Source organism: Diceros bicornis, unplaced genomic scaffold (genome assembly GCF_020826845.1).
Source record: "Diceros bicornis minor isolate mBicDic1 unplaced genomic scaffold, mDicBic1.mat.cur scaffold_158_ctg1, whole genome shotgun sequence".
Lineage (NCBI taxonomy): Eukaryota > Metazoa > Chordata > Mammalia > Perissodactyla > Rhinocerotidae > Diceros > Diceros bicornis.
The window spans coordinates 767,723-790,450 of NW_026691064.1; the positions used below are offsets into that span (position 1 = coordinate 767,723).

At 36.8% G+C, this 22,728-nt stretch overlaps 1 long non-coding RNA gene across 1 annotated transcript; it reads left to right on the forward strand.

Moving 5' to 3' along the window:
• Nucleotides 1-2,791: 2,791 nt before the first annotated feature.
• LOC131402563 (uncharacterized) lies at nucleotides 2,792-22,650 on the forward strand. The gene is made up of 4 exons (XR_009218773.1): nucleotides 2,792-2,908; nucleotides 12,106-12,169; nucleotides 21,155-21,250; nucleotides 22,488-22,650. It is a non-coding gene; the product is annotated as an uncharacterized LOC131402563 (long non-coding RNA).
• Nucleotides 22,651-22,728: the final 78 nt, after the last annotated feature.

Sequence of the window (22,728 nt, forward strand, 5' to 3'; positions counted from 1 at the left end):
GGTGTGAGGGGGAGGGAAGCAAAGCACTCTGTAGTCCTATGATTAGGTCTCAGTCTTTTAGTTGCCTTATGCTTCTGGACTGTGGACTTTACAAGTGTTTCTTAGTTTTTTCTCTCCCCTCAGAGAGGACAGAATGGCTATGGTGGGCTTCCTTTTGTGGAAGGCTAGAGCTGGCTGGAGGTGGGTATTCCCCTTCCCCAGGTCAGTTAGGCTCTGATAATAGCCCAGCAGGTCAAGCTCTGCTTGACTGGTTGCCCCACAATGGCAGGCCTTGTTAAGAAAAACTGAGTGCTTTGGTGTCTCTCAAAATGGTTTCTTTTCCCCTCCCCCTGTTGGAAGCCAGAGAGGATTTTTCTCTGATATTTAGTATGGAAATCTAGTTGGACTCTTGGAGGTAAATCTCACAATATTGTGGGAACCCCCTTATGACTGGGTCCTCCTGGAGTTTTTAACTCTCAGTTTTTAACTGAGCAGTTTGTCAGTTACAGTTAAGGTTTTACTACCCCAGTGCTAGTTCCCAAGTTGGTTTCCCCCGTGAGTCTCTGCTCCAGGAAGCCGTGACTGCCTGTATTCACCTGTTGTCTTTCCAGTCATAGAGCAGCAGTTTGCTCTGTGTCCTCTTTTCTCTTATGGATCCAAGAAGAGTTGTGGATTTTTCAGTCTGTTCAGCTTTTTACTTGTTAAGACGGAGTGGAATGGCAGTTTCCAAACTGCTTACTTGCAGAACTGGAATGTAAGTGTTATTTTAGTTTTCCCCACAGGGCTTGTTAGCCAAAAATGCCTTTCTAGCCACCTGTTATACCAATTACACAGCCTGACCAGACTGCCTTACTTGGGCCTAACCCTGTTCCTAAAGTTCTTCTAAGAGGATTAAGAAAGAGGTATATGGACTATCACTTGAGAAGTTTATCGTGAAAGGAAGAAGGTTTGGATGGTTTCAAAGCTTTAAACATGGAGACCTGACAAAGTATAGCATATTTCCTGTATGTGTTATAGAATCTAAATAACTTGAAAGACCCTGGAAGAGGCAAAGACACCAGGTTTTGTGAAAATGGACCAGAGTTTTTATACAGGCAGGTTTTCCTTAGGGTATGTAGACACGGTAGCAAGAGGTTGGGAAAGCTAGGGAGACCCTCACCAATAATCAAAGTAAAAAAAAGTTTACTGTAGGTATGTACTGCTCCACTCTTGGGTAGACAAGTTGTGAGATAGATGCATGTTTTGTGGAAAGCCAGAATTATCTTATGTTCAGTTCTCTTTCTGTGAGGCCCCAACATCCTAGGTCCTTTTTGTCCACTGAAATGTGTGAGCTGTTCTTGGCCCTGAGGGCAAATATCTCTCTGTTGGGATGGAGAATGGAAAAGGCAGGTGTCAAGTGCCCCAGCTGTCTATCATTTGTAAGAGAATCTGGGTAGACTGCTCCCTGCTCAACTCTTGATCAATGTATATGTTGACTCTGGCCGTAGAGACTTTCCAGAGACGCTAGATTACAATGAAGAACCATTTTGAGGGGCTATGGTTTCCTCTGCTCTGATTTCTTTTTTTGTGTGTGTGAGGAAGATTAGCCCTGAGCTAACATCTGTCGCCAATCCTCCTCTTTTGGCTGAGGAAGATTGGGCCTGGGCTAACATCGTGCCTGTCTTCCTCTACTTCACATGGGACGCTGCCACAGCATGGCTTGACAAGCGGTGCGTCGGTGCGCGCCTGGGATCCAAACCCGCAAACCCCGGGCGGCCGCAGCGGAGCGCGCGCACCTAACCACTACGCCACCAGGCCGGCTCCTGCTCTGATTTCTTGATCAATTCCTTCCTACTGCTTTCTGTCTTCCTGTAATTTCTCAAAGTTTCTGGTCTACTGGTGGGACCTTACCTTGGTTTTCAGTGTTATTATTCTGTCATTCTGAAGGTATATACATTATATTAATTATGTGTGTGTAGGGTGGCAGTTGGGAATATATATTGCCACTTGAGAGGGATCTTGAGATGAAGGCTAGGCTCGATGCACATATTCAGTTTGTCTTATTGAACCAAACATGATGACTAAATTAAAAACCCTATAATCAGGACCATAGCCCACTTAAGATATTGCCTTTATTAAAATGACTAAAGTTTTATTAAATAAGAACTGACCGTAATCTTTGCTTTCCGTAGTTACTTCTGAGAGTGTAAACTTCATCAAATATTTGAAATCCTTACACGGAAGCTGTGACTCCTGACCTGTTGGTTGGAGCCTACCTCCAAGTGCAAGCTTTGAGTTTATAAGAATGGGTACCTATAGCTGTCGAAAAGGCAGGAGGAAAATTAGATTCCAGGAGTAATAGACCCAAGACTCCTGGTTTATTCAACATGGGACTGGCTCGTTGCAGAACTGAGAAATACCTTTTTATCTCTCAAGTTTTAGGCTTATTTAACATTTCATATGGCTATTTTAGATTCCAAATATTATTATCTAGTATAAAAGAGTGCTTTATGTTTTTCTTAATTCTTAAGATGCACAGTAGTCATGAACAGTAATAAGTGTATCATTGAAGAATTATCGTTGGAGCATTGATAGGATTTAAATTCTGTATCTGTACGGTATAATATTAGGTTCTCATTTTAAGCTTTATATTTGAAAAGCCGGGTATAGCAGAATATTAATAGTAATGTAATAATCACAAGAGTTTCAACATGGTAAAAAAGTGCTAGTAGGCAAGTATGTATTTGGTTTTCAAACGGTATCTAATTGTTCTTATCAGTATCGAAAGATCCTGTTACTGCATGTGTCCTTATGTTTTATTTCGTTTCTTTTAGGTCTCTTTTATTCAAAACCTTGTATTTTGTGTAGAAAGAGTTTACCGTGTGCCTGATTTTGGTGTCTGGGAAAGAGGAAGCAAATATAATAATGGCAGCACAGAGCTACATTCGAGGTAATTTGTTTATTTCTAAGGGTTTTTTTTTTTTAATTTAAATGTGTGGAATTTGAATATGAATAAAAATCAAAAGTATTAGATGGGAACTGTGGTTTCTATGTTAATTTCATCTCTTTTTTTTTTTTTCTATGTGATGCAGATGAAATTCACTTAAAATTAAACCAAAAGAGTCTGCTCTCAGTGCCGATAAACAGATGCAGGAAAGGAGCAGGGTGTCTTTCCCAGCCTCCCGTGGTGTTGGTACATGCATATCAGCCTCCAGTCCACGGCTTGGCCTTGCTGCTCAGCCAAGTCATTTTCTTTTTCCTCTTTACAATGACACTCTTTGAAAGATCAAGGAAATTAAAATTGCCAAACACCTATGTATATACATTGCATGTAAAATTCCCTTCCATGTTATAGAGCTGATTTTTGTCCTAATCAGAGATACTTATACTCTTCATATAAAACTTAACATTCATTGTTTTCTCTGAGAGGTGTGGTCACCATCTTGAGCTGTGGTTTAGGGGGTTTGAATAAACAAGAATAGTTGATAACTTATGTTAGTAGTTTGTGAATTTCCTTTACTCTTTAGGGTGAGGGAAATAGCTTTAATGACTGATTGCACCTTTCAGATGTTGTAAATTTTTGCCCAGGAGGTCATCTTTTAACTAAAAAGTGTAGCTCAATGAGTCCTATCCATTTCACACTAAAAGATTTAAGAATTTAAAGGTGATTAACTATAGGTCAGTTTACATCATTGAGACTTGAAGTAGAGAAACAGTTTAAGAAACACTGGTTAAGAGGAATCCACAGCTGTATATTTTTTTGGGTAGAAGAACTAATCACACAGAAAACTAAGCCAATATAAGATATAAACTAAGATATAGAAACTGGCTCCAGATCTCTAGCTGTGTATCATCTCCATGCCTCAGTTTCTTCATCTATAAAATGAAGATAATAATAGTTTCTACTTTATAAAGTTGTTATAATGATTGAGTTAATATATATGTAAAGCATTTGAATACCTGGCATAAGTGAGCACTAGAATACAAGTGTACTCACACATTTAAGAATATTTTAATAACAAAGATTGAAACAAAAAGGACTTCAGTTAACTCTGGGTTAACTAAAATACAAACATTTTTCTGTAAGTTTTATGATTCATATGAGGCATTTTTATAGTGCACAGCAGAATAGTAACAATCAGTGAAGAAGTCAGTGAAGTGGAGAAATAATTTGTGGGAAAGTTCAGTTCAGACATTAAACAAATTCTGGCAAATATTAAAAATAGGAAGATAATGTTATATTTCAGCCATAATCCAAATTAAGTTCTCAACATTTTCCAGATTATCAAATTACAAGAAAGAAAGTGGATTTGATTAGAAAAGGTGATTTTTAAAAATTTACCTTTCTAGCATTTATGATTTATCAGACCTTTTATCTGCGTTTTAATAACCGTTTGATACATGCCAATGTTATCCCACTGACATTATTTTCAGTATAAAATATTTGGAGTAGCATTTTTTCTGTTTATAAAAAGTGTAGTAAATTCAGAAAGAACCTTGGGTGAAAGATACCATCCTCGAAAGTGAAGGTGTTGGAAGGTTTCTAGTGAAAAAACAGGCTCCAACTTGTTTTCTTGTAACTAAGGTGCTAATCTTTAATTGAACCATTAAGGATTTTATTTCAAGGCTTGGAAGATCATTATATGATGTTCTTTGCTACCTTTTGCATGCAAAATTAATCTTAATTGTAGCAGGCCAATTCTATTCAAATGGATGGGTAATGAAGTTTGCCATTAGGTTTGGATGATGGGTTTTATACATTTAACATTGATCTTTTAATTTTCTATGGTATAACACTTTACAATTCTCCATAAGAATTCTAAACATTTTTTTCAAATGTGTCTGACCTCAGATCTCCACAAGCCTTCTTGGATGTGTCACCTCTGGTGCCAAAAGGGTCTATTTTGACACTGCAGGCGGACTTGGCACTGACGGACGCAGCGATAGCGGTAGTCGTGGGAGGCCAGTATCTTTCTGTGCTCAGGCCTGGGTAGTGGAATGTGGAGCTGCTGCTTAGCCTGTTGCTGCTGTAAGACATCCCAGAACTGTCTGTGCCTGGTTGGATCTGATCCTTACTGCTTAGTGCAATACCCTGTTATCTCCTTAAGCTGTCCTCCTCATTTCAGACAGCCTGAAGTAGTCTACAGTAACTCTTGCTGTAAGTACCCACACCACCCTTTTTGCCTTCTGGCTTTCTTTGCCGTTCTCCCTCTAGCTGTGTACTATACGGTCCTCCTTAGCAGGAGTCAGAGAAGAGACAGAGCACAATCTGACTGTTGCCTTGGTGCTCACTAGGGCCTTGGCCAAAGCGACTGGCTTGGTGAATGTTCCTTTCTTCCCTTATCACACTGGGCACATCCCTTCTAAGCTGCAACTTGATCAAAGAAGGTTACCACCCCTAGGCCCCCAAAAGGCACACATAGTATTCCGAAGTCAGAGCCTCCCTTTTCAGCATCCATTCTCAGTGGTCCTTTAATAATTGCAATCTGTGGCACTGTCCAGTTACAGAATATATTTTATTTAGGTCGGGCAGGGAACATTATTGCCTTTTATACGGGAAGAAACTAAGGTTTAGAAGGTTTAGCGATCTCCCCCCGACCCTGCCTTTAAATGATACACCCCAGTAAGTAGTAGAATCAGAACTGGATTCCAGGTGATTGGCCTCCAAGTCCAAAGTTGTTTCTGCTCTTTCACGTTGTATTTTCAAGTCTTAAAAAGTTTTTCTAAAGTTTGAAAGAACAGTAGGGTATATGCTCTTGGTGAAACTGTTATAAGTTTCAAGTATATCTTTGTTTAGTAATCAGTACAGCTTGATTCAGCTTAATGCTTTGATCAGACCCTTCCTGATCTGCCCTTTTCAGCCCCAGGTTTGCTGGTATCCCTTTTAGTCCAAGTTTTTGAATTATTTAGTATTTCTTAGATAAACCCTAGAATTTTTTTCTGAAAGGTGATCTCTTTACATTTATCTGAACCGCATTCTAGCAGCTGCCTCACCCTTTTCAGGGCTTTAGGAAAAGGATCCATTGCTCTAGGCTCACTATGATTTTCTTGAAATGTTTCCTAAGCAAGTGTTCCCTGCTTTCCTGGTTTTTCTGTTGACTTGACTTTCCTCAAGTGACATGCTCCTTTCAGTTTCTCCCAGGGTGTCTGGAACTGTGTCAGCTAATTCTCCTCTTTTCTCTTGTTCAGTCTCTAACAAATGCCTATGTATTTTAAAATCCTATATTATTTGATTTAATTACATTTTCCTCCATATATCTTTTTGGTACCTATTTATTGTAGCACTAATTCTTAACCCCCAGAATTACGTATCCAAGTAGTCTTCTCAGCTGCTCCAAGTTGAATTAAAGTATTTTAATCTTTATATTTCCCCTTCCTCATTTATGTGAGGATATTCCTACACCTTGGGACTACCTTTAAACCAAAATTCTTTGTTTTGGAGAAGAGATGAGTCATCTATAAGATGTGAATTGAACCTTCACCAAGACTAACTTTGAATTTTTTGGCTGTTGGGAAGAAAAAGGAAAATTGTACTTAATAACTTAGTAATGTGGATATCTGCCCAAATAGAAAGAAAAGTTTTTGAAACATTAACTCCTAAATAGAACTTTCTATTTAATAGCATAATTTCCTTTTTTACTTTGTTAAATCTAATATTTGCGGTACAAAGAAGACTGTAGAAGCAAAGAGAATTTAGAAATTTAGATCTGATTTTTCAGTTTTTTTTTTTTTTCATGGTTTTATGTTCTATTCGCTTGGCTTTTCCAATAAAGAAAGCCATCACTAAAATATCAGATAAGTAACCATCATATCACCACTTTACTCAGTTTAAGATGTTTTTAGTGACCATTTTATTCCACACAGTGCTTGTTATTTAAAGTAACTACTTAATCTTCTTAAATCATTTTTGATGTTCCAGTCATTGAACTATGATAGAAGCAACTATCCCTCCGTTCTGCTTCATTTTATGTATTTTTGCTGTACTGAACAATTCATCAGCACCCATTAAAACTATAGTCCTGTCAAGTTCTTGCTGTTTCAGGGGATATGATTGGGTGGCTCAGGGAACTAAAGCATAGTGTTAATGAGCAGGAGGATGTGAATTTAGTTCTCATGCTTGTCAATGAATTTTTTGGATTCTGTGGTGGGTTGTCAATCACTGAGTCCAAACCCATCATCTTTTCTAGAAAAGCTTTGAAATATGCAACAAACCACTTTTATTACAAACTATCTCCCAAGCGAACATCACTTCATTTTAGCCCTGTTAAATGAATGTTGAGGTAACACTTTTCAAGACCAGATTGGTGAATGTTCTACTGGTAGTATTCACCTAATATTAATATATTCAATAACTAATTATAGAGTAATTTAATTTTCTGAGAATGTCTTGTGCTAGTAAAATATTTTTAACTCTTACAACAGTATGTATTATATTTGACAGTAAAATGTAAGATCACATTAGGAGTATGTTTGAGTTTCTAAATAGCTTGCTGTAGCCAGAGATTTAAATAACCAGTGGATAATAAAGTAACATATTTGTGAATTTCAGTTAAGTCCAATTATTTAACCAATTGCATTGGGAAAGAAAGTTAAAAGAGAAAGAGTTCCACATTTACTCTAGTCCAGGTACAGTGTTTGTTTTTTTTTGTAATGCTTTATTTAGAAGACAATTTCAAAATTCATCCTTTAGCTGTCTTGTTAAAGACAAAACCTTGAGTTAGCTACATCGTGTATCTCCTCCAGTGCAGTATTTCTTTTGGATATTTGCCTTTTGAATAATTTATTTATTCTCGCTTCTCAAAATACTACAAACAGTCTTCATAACACATGTACGTCACACTGTAAGTGGAGGTTTTCTGGTATTACTCAGTTAAATGCATGTAAATGTTTGTGCGTTGGGGACTATAAGGGAACTCCTAGGACATCAGGAACACATTCTTAAGCAAGAACACCAGTTGACGATGGATGTTTTTGCATGAACTGTCAGAATAGATGACCCCTAGGGGCTCTCCTAACCCTTAGGTTCCAGGAGTCTAGAATTCTTATGCAGGTACTATTTGGTTTCCATTTGGAGCATGCAAGGCTGAGTATGATTGGCCTACTTATTCTGGGTACGTGATAGAATTAGGAACCTGACTTAGGTTCTTTTCTGGTTACCTATTGTTGCCAATAAACTACCCCCAAATTAGAGGCATAAAACAACAACAATATTTTATTAGTATTAACTCTCATAGTTCTGAGGGTTGCTGGGCTAAGCTAGGTGGTTCCTGCTCAGGGTCTTTTATGCATTTTCCGTCAGTTGTGGGTGGGGTTGGAGTCAGCTTGATGGCTTCCTCACTCAGGTATCGGAATGTTGACTGGAACCTTGGCAGGAGCTGTCTGCCACAAGACTTATATGAAGTTTTTTCATATAGACTTCCTCACAACATGGTGGCTGGGTTCCAAGGTCCAGCGTCACAAAAGAGAGGGCCAGGTGGGGGCTGTATTGCCTTTTATGACCTAGCTTTAGAGGTCATGCAGTATAACTTCCACCACATTCTATTTGTTAGAGTCAGTAAGACCAGGCCATATTCTAGTGAGGGGAATAAGAGTCCACCTCTTGATGGGAAGACTGTCAAAGAATTTGCAGACGTTTTAAACTGGCACATATTTTTCGCTTGGACTTTATTCCTTCAGGTTCTAGGCCTTGTCATTTCTCTGTTTTCTTTTTCCTACCTTCCTGTGGGTTCTTCAGCATTTTTTAGAATTGCGTATTGATTTATCTGTAATGATTTTGAAGGTATCTTTTTGTATAGCTTTTTAGCGATTGCTCTAGGTATTACATTATATATCTAAACTGAGTGTACCGCGGTCATTATTTCACCCACTGGAGGCAAATATAGAAGTCTTACCTCCATTTATGTCTTGTTACGCTCCCCCATTTATATTATAGTTATCATAAATATTTTTCCCACATGCATTTAGAACCCACAGTGTTACAACTGTTGCTGTAATTGTCAAACATAATTTATAAAACTCAAGAGGAGAAGAAAAGCCTATCGTGTGTACCCATATTTTTGCTTACTATATTTTTTCTTCCTTTTTGATTGTTCCAAGGTTGATTGGTTGGTTGGTTGCTTGCAATCATTTTGTTTTGAGAATTTACTTTAGTCATACTTTTAGGGTAGATCTACTGGTGACAGATTTCTTATTTTTCTTTCATCTGGGAATGTCTTGTGTAAATAAATAAACAAATAGGATATATTTACTGGTATAAGATTCTGGGTTGACAGTTCTTCTGTTTCAATGCTTGAAAACACTTGCGCCACATCCTTTTAGCCTTCATGGTTTTTGGTAAGCAATTCATTGTCATTCCGTTGTTTTTCCCCTATAGGTAAAATGTTGTCCATGGCTACTTTAAAGATTTTTTCTTTGTCTTTAGTTTTCAAAAGTTTTGATGTGCCTAGCATGGATATATTTATTTTATTCTGATTGAGTTTCACTCGCTGCTTGAATCTGTAGCTTTTTGTTTCTTGCAAATTGGGAAGTTGTCTGCCATTATTTCAAGTACTTTTTTTTTTAGCTCTGCCCTTTTTCTTCTCTCCTTGAGGGAGTCCAATGACATGAATGTTAGATCTTTTGTTATAGCCCCAAAGGTCCCTGAAGCTCTCTTCGTTTTTTTTTTCTAGTCAATTTTTTTCTCTTTTGTTCTGATTGGATAATTTCTATTGTTTTATCTTCCAATTTGGTTATTGTTTCCCCTTTCTCCCCCATTCTGCCATTGATCCTGTCCACTGAGCTTTTAATTTTTATTATTGTAATTTTTCACTTGTAAAAACTTTGTTTACACTTTTCTGTTTCTTAGCTGAGGCTTTCTATCTTTTCACTTGTTTCAATCATATTTATAATTGCTCATTGAAGAATTTTTATTATGGCTGTTTTAAAATCTTTGTTAGATAATTTTAACATTGCTTTCGTCTCAGTGTTAGCATCTATTGATTGTCCTTTTTCATTCAGTTTGGCTGGGTCTGGTTCTAGACATGATCAGTGATTTTTGATTGAAATGTGGACATTTTGAGTATTATGTTGTAACACCCTGAATCTTATTTTAACTTTCTATTTTAGCTATATTTTTTTGGCACCACTCTGCCAGGGGAAGGGGGCAGGGTCATCACCTCATTACTACTGGGTAGGAATGTAAGTCTAGGTTTTTCTTTGATATCCAAGATGGAGACTCTTCATTGTTGCTGGTCCAGTTGGGATGCCTAGTTCCCCAGTAGGCCTCCACTGATACCTCCTTGGCTAGGAAGGATAGGAGTGCCTCATTACTCATTCCCAGTTGGCCTCTACTTATGGAACAGGGAGAGGATGTGGCCTCTTTGCAGCTGGGCATTAGTGAAAGTACTGACTCTCCATTGGACCTCCTCTGATGCCATCCCAGCAGGAAGGGTAGGTTCACCTCATTACTGGCAAGCAGGTGTGGAAGTCTAGGCTTTCCGTGTGTTCTCCACTGACGCTGAAGTGTGAGGGGGGAGACTTCTTAACACTCATTGGTAATGAATGTCTTGGCTTCCTTCTTGGACTTCTCTGACACCACACGGCAGCTGAGAGGGTTGCAGGTTGGGTGCAGTTCCTTATTATAGACTCAATGTAGAAGTCTAGGTTCCCCACTAGCCTTTACAGGAGTGAGTGGGGGTAGGGCCACAGTTTTCTTTTCTTGAGTGGTTCTTCTCTAAATTTTAAACTGTCTAAATTTTGAGTGGTTGTTGTCTATTGTGTTTTGCTAGGCTATCCTTTTCCTGGTCCTTTAGCTAGAGAGAGCAGGCTTTTGTTGGGGCTTTTTTTAATACACCTACTGGCATTTCCTGGTTTTTGGCTTCTTTAGCTCTAAGTCTGGTATATTGGAGGCAAAAAGGAAACTCAGGGAACTTACCAAGTGTTGTTCCTAGAATCCTAAGGCTCCTAGCCAGTCTGCCTTTCCATCTTTCTGAGGCTTTTTATTTTTGTTATGTGATGTCCAGGGTTTTTTGTTGTACTTAGTGAGAGAAATAGGGAAACTTATGTCTACTCCACTTCCCCATCCATGTATTTTAAAAGGTTTCCCACCTATTTACTATCCTGTATTAAAAGTAATGCCTACTTGAGAACATTTCATGTAAACAACCCATTGAAAATGTAGATAATGATGATTCGAATAGCTTAGAACAGTGGTTCTCAAATTTAAAGTGCATTTAACCCCCTGGGGGGCTTTTTAACACTGATTGTTGGGCCCCACTCCTGGAGAGGAGTGAGAATTGGCATTTCTAACAAGTTCCCAGATAATGCTACTGCTCTGGGGACCACACTTTGATAATCACTCCTTTAGAGAAATGCTGAAATGATGACTGATCATTAATTTTAAATGATATTAATAGCATATGCATTTGCTTTTAATAAAAACAGAAAAAATGCAATAAGTAAAATAAACTGGATATTAGATCTAAAATATTTAAATGTTATTTATAAGATGACAGTCATATTTTTAATGAAATTTGTCTTCCCATTTTCCAGCACTATTGTATGTGGCATTTGAGAGGGCAAAGGAGTACGTATTTTATTATAAACAGAACAATATAGCAAAAAATGAGAGGTATGATGATCAGTTGTTTTGTGAGCATAAAGTAATGCCTATTTTATTGGACTCTAAGCAAAGAGTATTTGAATGGGTATATTAAACCCCACTCCGTGGTAAGTGTATGATGTGCAAGAACTTTTTTTAAGGCTCAGAGTTGATATCAGAAAAGCTCTTTTACATTGATCTGAGCTAATGATGCGCAACCTTGTTATTACTGTGCACATATTATAATATACCTTCCTCTAAAGTTCATCTTTTTTTTTCTTGAGTTAGTGAATATAAATGATACTGGAATTAAAACTACTCCCATCAATAGTATGACCATTTGCCTAGATCAAGGTGAACTTAGAAATATTTTTCCCAGATCACTAACTATAAAAAAGAGAAATTAAAATAGTGAAATGTCAGACTGCGATCTCTTAGACATTATTCTTCCTACAGAAGTTGTTCTAAGTTTTAATAAAGAAACTTACTTGTGAATATTCATCAGATAATGGTTCTTATTTTGTAGCCAGATATATTAGAGTTATAAAGTATTTCCTTTTCTCTTTTAGCTCTGTTGGCTTAGCAAAAGCAGCTCTAGAAGCAATTAATGGATTCAACCTCTTTGGCAACCAGGTAAAAAAAACAGCAATAGTAACAATAAACTGTGATTGTTTATTTGAATTATGTTTTTAATTAATTTGGCCATTCATTAACCAAGTTGTTCCTTATGATCAGAGAATGTCTGAAATTTATGTGGCAGACCATGGTTGAACAGACTTTCCTTTGAATATGATTTGCCGGTTAAATTTTAGTTTTCTAACTAAAAAACATTGCTTAATTAGAAAAAAAAAAAATCTCTTCATAAAGAATTCTCATTGTCTTTGTTCCCTAGCTTTTTCCTCAGGTCTCTTGTTGAGCTTTCACAGTTTTAAATATTCCTAGCCTTATATATCATATATTTTCCATATTAGTTCTCATGTTGGTTTCAACTTAATGTAAATCTTATGTAGAGGGGAATTTGTGTAATATGTGCAGCCAAAGAATTGGAAATTTTAATCCTAGCTTAACCCTCAACTGGCTGTAATTATATGTCTAAATCTCATTTTCTTCGGGATAAAAGAGAAATCCTAAGGGTTGCCTTAAATTTTCTTAAAACAAGATCTTTAACAAGTTTCTGCACCCAATCAAGTGACCGTGGATTGAGTTGTCAATGAAAGGGAATAAAATGTAGGAATACAGGTTATTACTCTGGATCAAGAACTAGGCTAATTGTCTTTAGCAATTTTTGTAAAGATTCTTAAGATGGGAGGGCAAAGGCGGTTTCCAGCTGATATTATAATTAACCTTAAGTTATTAAAATGCTTGGTGGTCTAGTGGTTAAGATTCAGCACTCTCGTTGCTGTGGTCTGAGTTCGTTTCCTGGTCAGGGAACCTCACCACCCATCTGTTGGTTGTTATACTGTGGCAGCCATGTGTTGCTGTGATGCTGAAAGCTATGCCACTGGTATGTCAAATACCAGCAGGGTCACCCGTGGTGGACAGGTTTCAGGGAAGCTTCCAGACCAAGGCAGACTAGGAAGAAGGACATGACCACACATTTCTGAAAAAATTGGCCATGAAAACCCTATGAATAGCATTGGAGCATTATCTGATACAGCACCAGAAGGTGAGAGGATGGAGCAAAAAGACCAGGCGGGGTTCTGCTCTTTGGTACACAGGGTCACTAGGGGTCGGAACGGACTTGATGGCACTAAAAACAACAACCAATTAAAATGCCGAGTCAGTAAAAATACATTTTAGAAAGTTATGCAGATATGCAAAAGGTAACATGGTTTTTGTTATGGCAATTGTAATACTATGTACCCGAAGTCTTGAATTTAAGAAAGTTTTAAGTTGAAGTGTTATAGTACAACTGCCTCTCTTTCACTCCCTACATCCACAAACTCACTTCTGTTCTCACTCTAACTTCCTCTTGGAGGATGGACTCTGCTTACATCCAGGACATGAAGAATGAAGAATGAACATAGACATGAACGGATTGGGAAGAGGGGAGCAGCACCTTATTTTGGGTGCCCAAGACTAAATCGCCCACTTCCCACACTCTTCCTCCTCTCTCAAGACCTCTGGCTGGAGAAATGGAGAGATCAGAGCTCATGGGGGTTTGAGGGGTGTGAGCCTATCGAAATCATGATTATTAATATTATGCCTCTCCTGGAGATTCTTGGTGCCTCTGGCACTGATCTCTTGGCTTATGTCAACATTTCTTTCTCACTGGAAGAGTCAACATACTCATGGAAGTCCCACATGTATCCTTCAGTACTTCTCATTTCCTTTTCACCCTTGCCTCACTCTCAGTACATTCATTTAAATTAGTGTGTACGTGTGTATGTATGAATTTGTGTGTGTATATGTGTGTGTGTATGTCTGTGTTTGTGTTTGTGTATGTATATAGGTATATTAGATAGATAGGTAGGTGGGAAGGAAGGAAGGAGTATGGCATAAAGGTATAAAGGCATAAACATGGCATAAAGGTATGGCATTGTAGCATTATTTACGATGGCCAAGATATGGAAACAACCTAAGTGTCCATCGATGGATGAATGGATAAAGAAAATGTGGTAAATATATATACAATCATGTGGCGCATTGCGATGTTTTGGTCAACAATGGACTGCATATATGATGGTGGTCCCATAAGATTAGTACCATGTAGCATAGGTGTGTAGTAGGCTATACAATCTAGGTTTGTGTAAGTACACTCTGTGATAGTCACACAATGATGAACAGCATACAGTGTGCCTAAAAGCACATTTCTCAGAACATATCCCCATCATCAAGTGATGCATGACTATACAATGGAACATTATTTAGCTATGAAAAAGAATGAAATCTTGACATTTGTGACAACATAGATGAACCTTGAGGGCGTTATGCTAAGTGAAATAAGTCAGACAGAGAAAGACAAATAGCATATGATCTCACTTATATGTGGAATCTAAAACAACAAAACACCAAGCACATATATACAGAGAACAGATTGGTGGATGCCAGAGGTCGGGGGTGGAGGGTGGGTGAAATAGGAGAAGGGGGTCAAAAGGCACAAACTTCCAGTTATAACATAAGTCATGGGGATGTAATGTGTATCATGGTGACTATAGTTAATAATACTGTATTGCATATTCGAAAATTGCTAAGAGTAGATCTTAAAAGTTCTCTTCACAAGAAAGAAAATTTTTGTAACTATGTACGGTGATGGATGTTAACTAGACTTATTGTGGTGATCATATTGCAGTATATACAAATATTGAGTCATTATGTTGTACACCTGAATCTAATATAATGTTATACGTCAATTATACCTCAATTAAAAAAAAAAGAATGGCATTGTATTTGGAGTCAGGAGACTCACTGTATGCTCTGTACTCCCACTAGTGAGTTCTGTGACATTGGCTAGTTGTTTACCTGTCTCGGCTTCCTCAACTAAAAAAATAGAGATAATGATACTAGGACCTAACTCAGAAGGTTTTCATGCAAATAAAAAGCTTAGTATAGTGCTTGGCAAAGATTAAACCCTCAATAAATATTATCTCTTGTTATTGTTAATGAAGTACTGGTAATGTTAAAGAACGGAAATGAAGAGATTGGACTGAAAAGCTTCTAGAGAGTATTTCAAGGAGACTTAGAGGAGTCATGGACTAAATCAATAGTGTTACAGCAGCAGTCTGGAAAGATACAGGTCTTGCTCTTCTGCCTTCCATGGCATACCAAGTAGTGTGCTGAATGGAGTTTTGTGTCTAGGTTGGACATTATAAGGTATTGGTCAGCTCTTTTTTGCAATCGTGCCATCTCCTTTGATGTCCCTGAGTCTTAGTGTATGTTGCTTATGTGTCTGGTATATATACTACATATATGCCTCCACCTACATAGAAGCCCACACGTATACATGCTACCTTTCCTAACTACCCATGTTTCAGGGCTCTGTCTTCAGCCTACTTTTCCCAGGAAGCTTTCATAGATCTCTTAGCCATAACTCTAAAAGCACTGAATTGCTCTACTATACTTTCTGATTCTGAGTTATAAATATACTGCTAGAATTGTTCCTCAGCCATAATGTCTCAGTCTTGGCTGCACAGTGGAATTATTTGCAATACTGATTGCTGGGCTCTACCCCTGGAGATTCTGATTTAATTGGTCTAGGGGGAGACCTTGGCCTTGAGATGTTTCCAACTGCCCAGGAATTGTAATGTTCAGCCAAGGATGAGAACGACTGCTCTAAGCAGAGTTAATATTGACCTTGGTTAGCTCACGTCCATTCCCAGCAGAGCTGTGTGCCAAATGTTTGCCGAGTTGACTATTCGTTGAGTATTTTGGATGGAAATATAGACAAATAATGTCTTATTCCTTTAGCCACATAGATGTCACATGTTGCAAGTGGAGCTCTCCATGTTCCTTTTTTTTGGATAATATCAAACAGTATCCTAGTTTTACCAATTCCCTTTCATTTTTGTTTCTGATGTGGAGAATTACAGAAACCTGACTTTGTTAATGTTAAAATTCCCACCTCTACAGCAAAGTTAAAAATATACCTGCTAAATAGTAGCACATTTAAGAGTGCATATGATCTTTTCAGTGTTTAATCATTTTATCATATTGCTCCATGTCCTTCAATGGGCTGTGGTCTAATTAGAAGTCAGTGGCTGGGAAAAGAACTGATGTAACAAAGAAATGTTTTTATTCAAATGAAAACCTATAGAAACCTCCTCAAGATTTGAGGGATTTCAGATCAGATGAATATTCTCAGCTATTTCCAAAAACTGTTGATGTAGTGTTTTAGAAGACCTGATCATGTGTCTTTAACTAAATTAATTTAGAGCTTTGAAAAAGTACACCTATTGATCGCAACTCAGACAATCTTAGATCTTTGGAGCTGGAAGGGCCCTTCTCTCAAAATGAGTGGTCACAGAGTTGAGGTGGCTTTTCACTGGTCATGCAACAAAGAGGCAGAACAGGAATTAAACCAAAGCCACTTGGTAATGAATCTGGAATATCAACTATTAGTACAGGAAATCTTAAATCTTGAATGCTTTCTACCTTTAGAGGTGAGAACTGTGCATTTGCTTTTGAAAACTTTTAAGCCATTTTCTTCTTTTTTAAAAAATTTAATTTTTTTATTGAGGTGTAATCAACATATTAGTTTCAGGTGTACAACATAGTGATTCAGTATTTGTATATATTATGAAATGATCACCATAATAAGTCTAGTTAACATCCAAACCCACACGTAGTTACAAATTTATTTTTCTTGTGGTGAGAACTTTTAAGATCAACTCTCCTAGCAACTTTCAAATATGCGGTACAGTATTGTTAACTGTAGTCACCATGCTGTATATCACGTCCCCATGAGTTATTTATTTTATAACTGGAAGTTTTTACCTTTTGACCACATTATTTTCTTCTTAATTGTTGAACTTCTGAATGAGACATCCACTTGGCAAACAGCGTGAAAGGCTTGCCTTTTGCCCTTTTTGTGCTTCAGTGTATGAGATAAGATAAATGTTAATTTTTATTTTTATGGAAAATTGTTGGGTGGAATAAGCTTTTAGCTTTGATAATGGTTATTATGTGTTCTTACACTTCCTTTCTTCTTTTTTTTAAAATGTCAGACTTGTCTTATTATTCAAGGAAAAAACCTTATCATTTAAATCTTCCCTGTGAAAGCAAGTTATTTTTCTTTGGCAGAAAATATCTAAGAAGAAAATGTGATAAAATGGCCTAATGTCTTTAGTGATAAGTTTATAATAAAGGCTAATTTGGAGCATTTAGAAACATACTCATCAATATGAGAATCACATATTTCATCATACTTTCAAATATGTTCTCTATAAATATAGTGACATATATAATATTTAAGTGATATTTGACACTATTTAAATAATAATTTTTAAATAAATTATAATTCACACTCAGCAAATGTCATAGACATGCTAAGCAACAGTTTTGTGGTTCCTGGGTCTGAGTCTCAGCTCTCCCCTTTCTGAAACCCTAAGAATTACTACTCAGGTTCACCTCGCTCTGTAGTTGGAAAGTTCTTTTAACGCATGTGAGTAGAATCTTCTGTAGAAAAGAGAAGCATGGCTTGTGAGAGGGGCTGCTGGAAGCTACTGTTGGGCCAGTAAGTAAAAGTTGACTATTTACATGCCCATTGCCACCACAGCCATGATGCAGAGGGGTAATTCCCATCAGTAAATATCCTTTCTGTAAGAATCCTGCTCTCCAGGCTCTGCCACGGAGCTCAAGAACAGCTTAATGCTGAACTAGGGAAGAAAGTCTCCTGATGGTAGTTCTGTGGTATGATTTTGCATTCAGAAGAACAGAAATCATGTGTAGTAGATACACTGAGTGGGTTCATCTTGTTTTATGCTTTGATGCTATGTGGCAGCAAGCCTATTAGCTCAGGTTCAGAGAAGTGATTGATGGGGTAAAGAAAGGCCCAGACAATCCTTCAAATCATTTCCCTTTGAATTGAGACTAAAGAGATCAGCAGTGTCTTATGGTCATAGATGTCACCCTTGGCTTTAGGTACCATCTCAAAAGTGTTTGTTGCAGTCATGGAGTCTGAGGTAGATGGTTCAGTGCAGCTCTTCCCCACCATTGGAACTCAAGTCCCCATGACAGTGGTTAGGTTGAATCATCTTCTAGTGTATTTACTAGAAAGTAGTCATAGAAACTCAGTTTGGGAATACAGTTTGAGCTATCAGTCTTAAAATATGCTCTGTAGATGGAGTCAGGATATGATGGTAGAGTTGTGATAATTTCAGGAAATGGAAGATGAAAATAAAATATACAGTGTTAATCAGATACTTTGGAGTGACATATACATATAAAACATCCTTTCATATTCCTGGTTTTGATTGGAGAAATCACAATACTGACAAATGAGCTGAGGCCAGAATCTAAAAGGTAATGACTAGAGAAATTGCTCATGTTATGCAGAGCATTCAAAGCAATGCAGACATATCAAACTTCCTTTGAAATTTGCAGGCATAAAATTAATGTGTCTGATGATTTAAAGTTGGTGATAATTAATTCCATAAGTAGGGTCTCCTTGATGACTTTCTTAAAAATTTGCTTCTGAAGAGGAATAGGTGCCCATGGTCTTAGGTGAATTTTATGGTGAATTTTATCTTCCTGTGAATCTTGGCCCTATGCCTAAGCATGGTATATTTTTTAAGAGGACAGCCACACAATATAGTTAACTAGCATTTGCTCTCACTGTTAAAATCCAGTAATATTATGAAATTATTTTTCCCTTTGTGCATATTTCTTAGAGGCTGGCAGAGGAAGAAACCTGAACAAATACTTTGATGAATTTAGATAAATAAACCATTTATTCGTGGCCAGAAAATAGAAATTGGCTTGTTTATATTAATCAGATAATGGCAAGAATTGCCAAATTTGCTATTTCACTTCATTATTTATAAATTACACTAGTTAGATTTTATCTTTTAAAAATTCAGTTCAAGGCAGACTGATTTGGCATGCAATTAACTTTATTAATTATGAGCCTAAAGATAAATTATAAGTCCTGTTATTTTGTGTATTCACAGGCTCCCAACATCTCATACCTATTCATTTCTCTGCTGTTTGTTCTAACTACCCTGCCTGCTCCCCTTCCCACAAAAATTCAGATCCTAGCTTTGGTCCTTGCCTTTTCCATGAAGTATCCCAGGTTCCCTATTTTGTTTTTTTTATGTTACCTTTAGAGATTTATTATCATTATTATTCTCTCATCTAAGCCACTCACTTGGTACATAGGCCCATATCTTGGTACATCGTCATGTATTGCCTGCCATGTGCAGTCTTTTTGTTTTGTTTAATATTCATCTGGTTAGGACTGAATATCACCTGGGTCAGCTCCTTGAGAGCAGAGGTCAAGTTCTATCTTGTTTTCCTCAAAGCAGAGAACACATCACTCTGACAGTGGCAGATACCGCATGAAGCTTTGTTGAATTCAATTTTGTCAGTGGATATGAAAACTAGGGAATTTCAAATAATAGAAAGGACAGTTTAGTGTTAATCTGGTTGTAGAATGACAGCCTCACTCATTTCTTCTTCATTTATTAATTTACTCGTCAGAGTTAAAACAGATTTAAGAAATGATATTATGAATGAGAAATCATTCTATTTTTTTTTTTTTGGTGAGGAAGATCAGCCCTGTGCTAACATCTGCCAATCCTCCTCTTTTTTTGCTGAGGAAGACTGGCCCTGGGTTAACATCTGTGCCCGTCTTCCTCCACTTTATATGGGACGCCGCCACAACATGGCTTGCCAAGCGGTGTGTTGGTGCGCGCCCAGGATCCGAACCGACGAACCCCATGCTGCCGCAGCGGAGCGTGCGCGCTTAACCACTTCCACCACCGGGCCGGCCTGAGAAATCATTCTATTTTATGAGCTAATACTCATGTATGTACGTGGGTTAACAGGAAAAATGTACATATAGTGAGTCTGATATTTGGAGGTAGGGCCTAGTACCACTAGACATTGAGTTTCAGTCTAGGTGATTGATTTGAGGTATTTTAGTTTCAGAGTGAATGCGTCTTTGAAGTTGGTGAGAATTAGAATGATAGTTCTCTTCTTCCCTTCCCCATGTGTTTTTCTGAGTATTCTCTTATAATGGAAGCTGTATTTGTATTCCAGTTTCATTCTCTGTGTTTTCAAAATGTTTAGCTCCCCAGTAAAAGAACAAAGCTATGTTTACTTATGGCTATGCTCATAAATACGGAAAGCACTAATGGCTAAATATTAAATTTTTTTTAACTTGGTTAGCAGACCAATTGACATTTTTTGTTACACCTGTCTTTTTGTTCAAGTTTTTTGGCTCTTACTTGAAAGATATTTTTTATTGTGGGAAATTGTATAACTTAGTGGTTAAGGTGTGGGCTTCTGTGTTAGAGACTTGATTTTGAACCCGTGCTCTATTAAACTAAGATTCAGCATCTTTTTCAGTAAAATGGGGATAATAATCCTCTATATATGGGGATTAAATGAGATAATCCATGTGAAGCATAAAGCACAGTGCCTGACACACAGTGAATATTAGCTTTTATTTGCATTTTTATTATTTGAGATTCTCCTGTCTCTATATTTTAATCAAGTAGTTTTTATATCTATAATTCTAGATTGTATCTAAATTTGCTTAGTTTGATCATATAATCAACATTCTTTATTAGGACTGTACAATTCAGATTTTGTGAACTCAAATTGGTTCTTGTTTTATTCCTTGTCAAAAATGTGAGTAAACTATTTGTATTTTTATTAACATGAATATCCTTAATTGATTAGGTATCTTACAATCAATACATTTTGATTTATAAGAAGACTGAGGAGAAATAGGGAAATGTAAAAATAACATTTTTTATGATTATAAAATGAATGTTTATTGCAAGAAATTTGGGAAGTGCTGAAAGTATAAAAAAAGAAAATTAAAATCTTCTGTAATGCCACTCTCAATGCAACCAGTGTTAGTGTTTTTGTGAAATTTCTTACAGTCAAAATGCCCAATGTTCTACAAGTCGTTTTTTCTTAATTTAGGAAATGTTTTTCTCTTTCTTGTTCCAGGGCTGTTCTTGGTCGGTTATATTTGTGGATCTCGATGCTCACAATCGCAATAGGCAAACTTTGTGCTCACTCTTACCCAGAGAATCAAGATCTCATGTGAGATATTTTTATAATAAATTAATAAGAGCTATCGTTTATGATTGTTATGTAATTTTGTTTACTTTTCTAAGAATGTGTTCCAGAATGTTAGAGGTTGCCAGCAGAGAAGAGAAGAGAGAATAGACGTTGCCTCTCACTTGCCTGGTCTGTGGAGGTCTTGTTCAGGAAGTGAGCAGAGCTGTGGACACAGCTGCTTTGTCTTTCGAGTCTTTTGTAGAACAGGAGAAAAGTAGACCTTTTATTTTTTCAGGAGGGAGTAGCAACATTATACCAAAATGAATTTTTTTGTCACAGAATATTAGAAAAATATTTTTCATAATTTATATTCCTTTTGAATAAAATTATTTTTCATGCTTCTTTTCTCTCATTCGAGTCACAATTTTTTTTGGCTGATAAACTTTTATATGCCTATAGTACGCAATTGCGGATTTTTATAGGGGTTATTTATGGCTCTATTCTTAGAAAACACTCAAAATGGAATAATTTAATTATTTAAAAATAACTGTTTTATAGAAGTAATGCAGGATTATGATCAAAGAAAAACAAAACCCACAAATAAGCAAGTAATAATAATATAATATCCACTCGTTATTCCACCACTCAGTTATAATCTTAGGGTGACAACATTTGTGTTTATATGTTTTTATATATTTTTATATACATATATACTTTTCATTTTATAATACTGGGAGAATATTGTTCATAATATTTGATAATCTGGTTCTATGAATGGACATGTTTCCAGATCAATAAATGTTTCTACAATATAAACTTTAATGGCTGCTAATTTACTTATCTAATTGTTGGACATTTAGATTGTTTTGTGTTTTTCACTGATACCAAAAAATTGTTATGAGAAACTAAGTTTTAATGATTAGTTATTGGTGTTAAATTTTTACACACTGCCTTAATTAATATCTTAAAGTTTGAGTCCAGTGTTGAACCTTGAAAATACTCCTTATTGGTGAATAAAGTTTTATCTCCTCTGTAAGCTTCACTAAACCATACCATATAAGCGTCTGTGTGTCCCTTGTAGCACAGCAATCTCACTGTCAGTTAAAGACTTTTATTGACTTATTTATTGACTTATTTCTTATTTACTTACCTTTTATTATCTATTCCTTATTTATTGACTTATTTTTATCGGCTTTTCATCTCCATGATTCTCCTTGGGCTGTGTTGATCATATCACTGCAGGCACTTACAGTCCCTTCTTTTTTTTTATTGCTGCCAGAACACAGATGCTGCCCTGCTCCCCTGCATCACTTATCCTGCATTTGCCCTGGATGATGAAGTTCTGTTTAGCCAGACACTTGATAAAGTGGTTAGAAAATTAAAAGGAAAATATGGATTTAAACGTTTCTTGAGAGATGGATATAGAACATCACTGGAAGATCCCAACATACGCTGCTACAAACCAGCTGAAATGAAGGTATCAAAAACTATTCCATATCAGGGCATAACAGAGTGGTCAA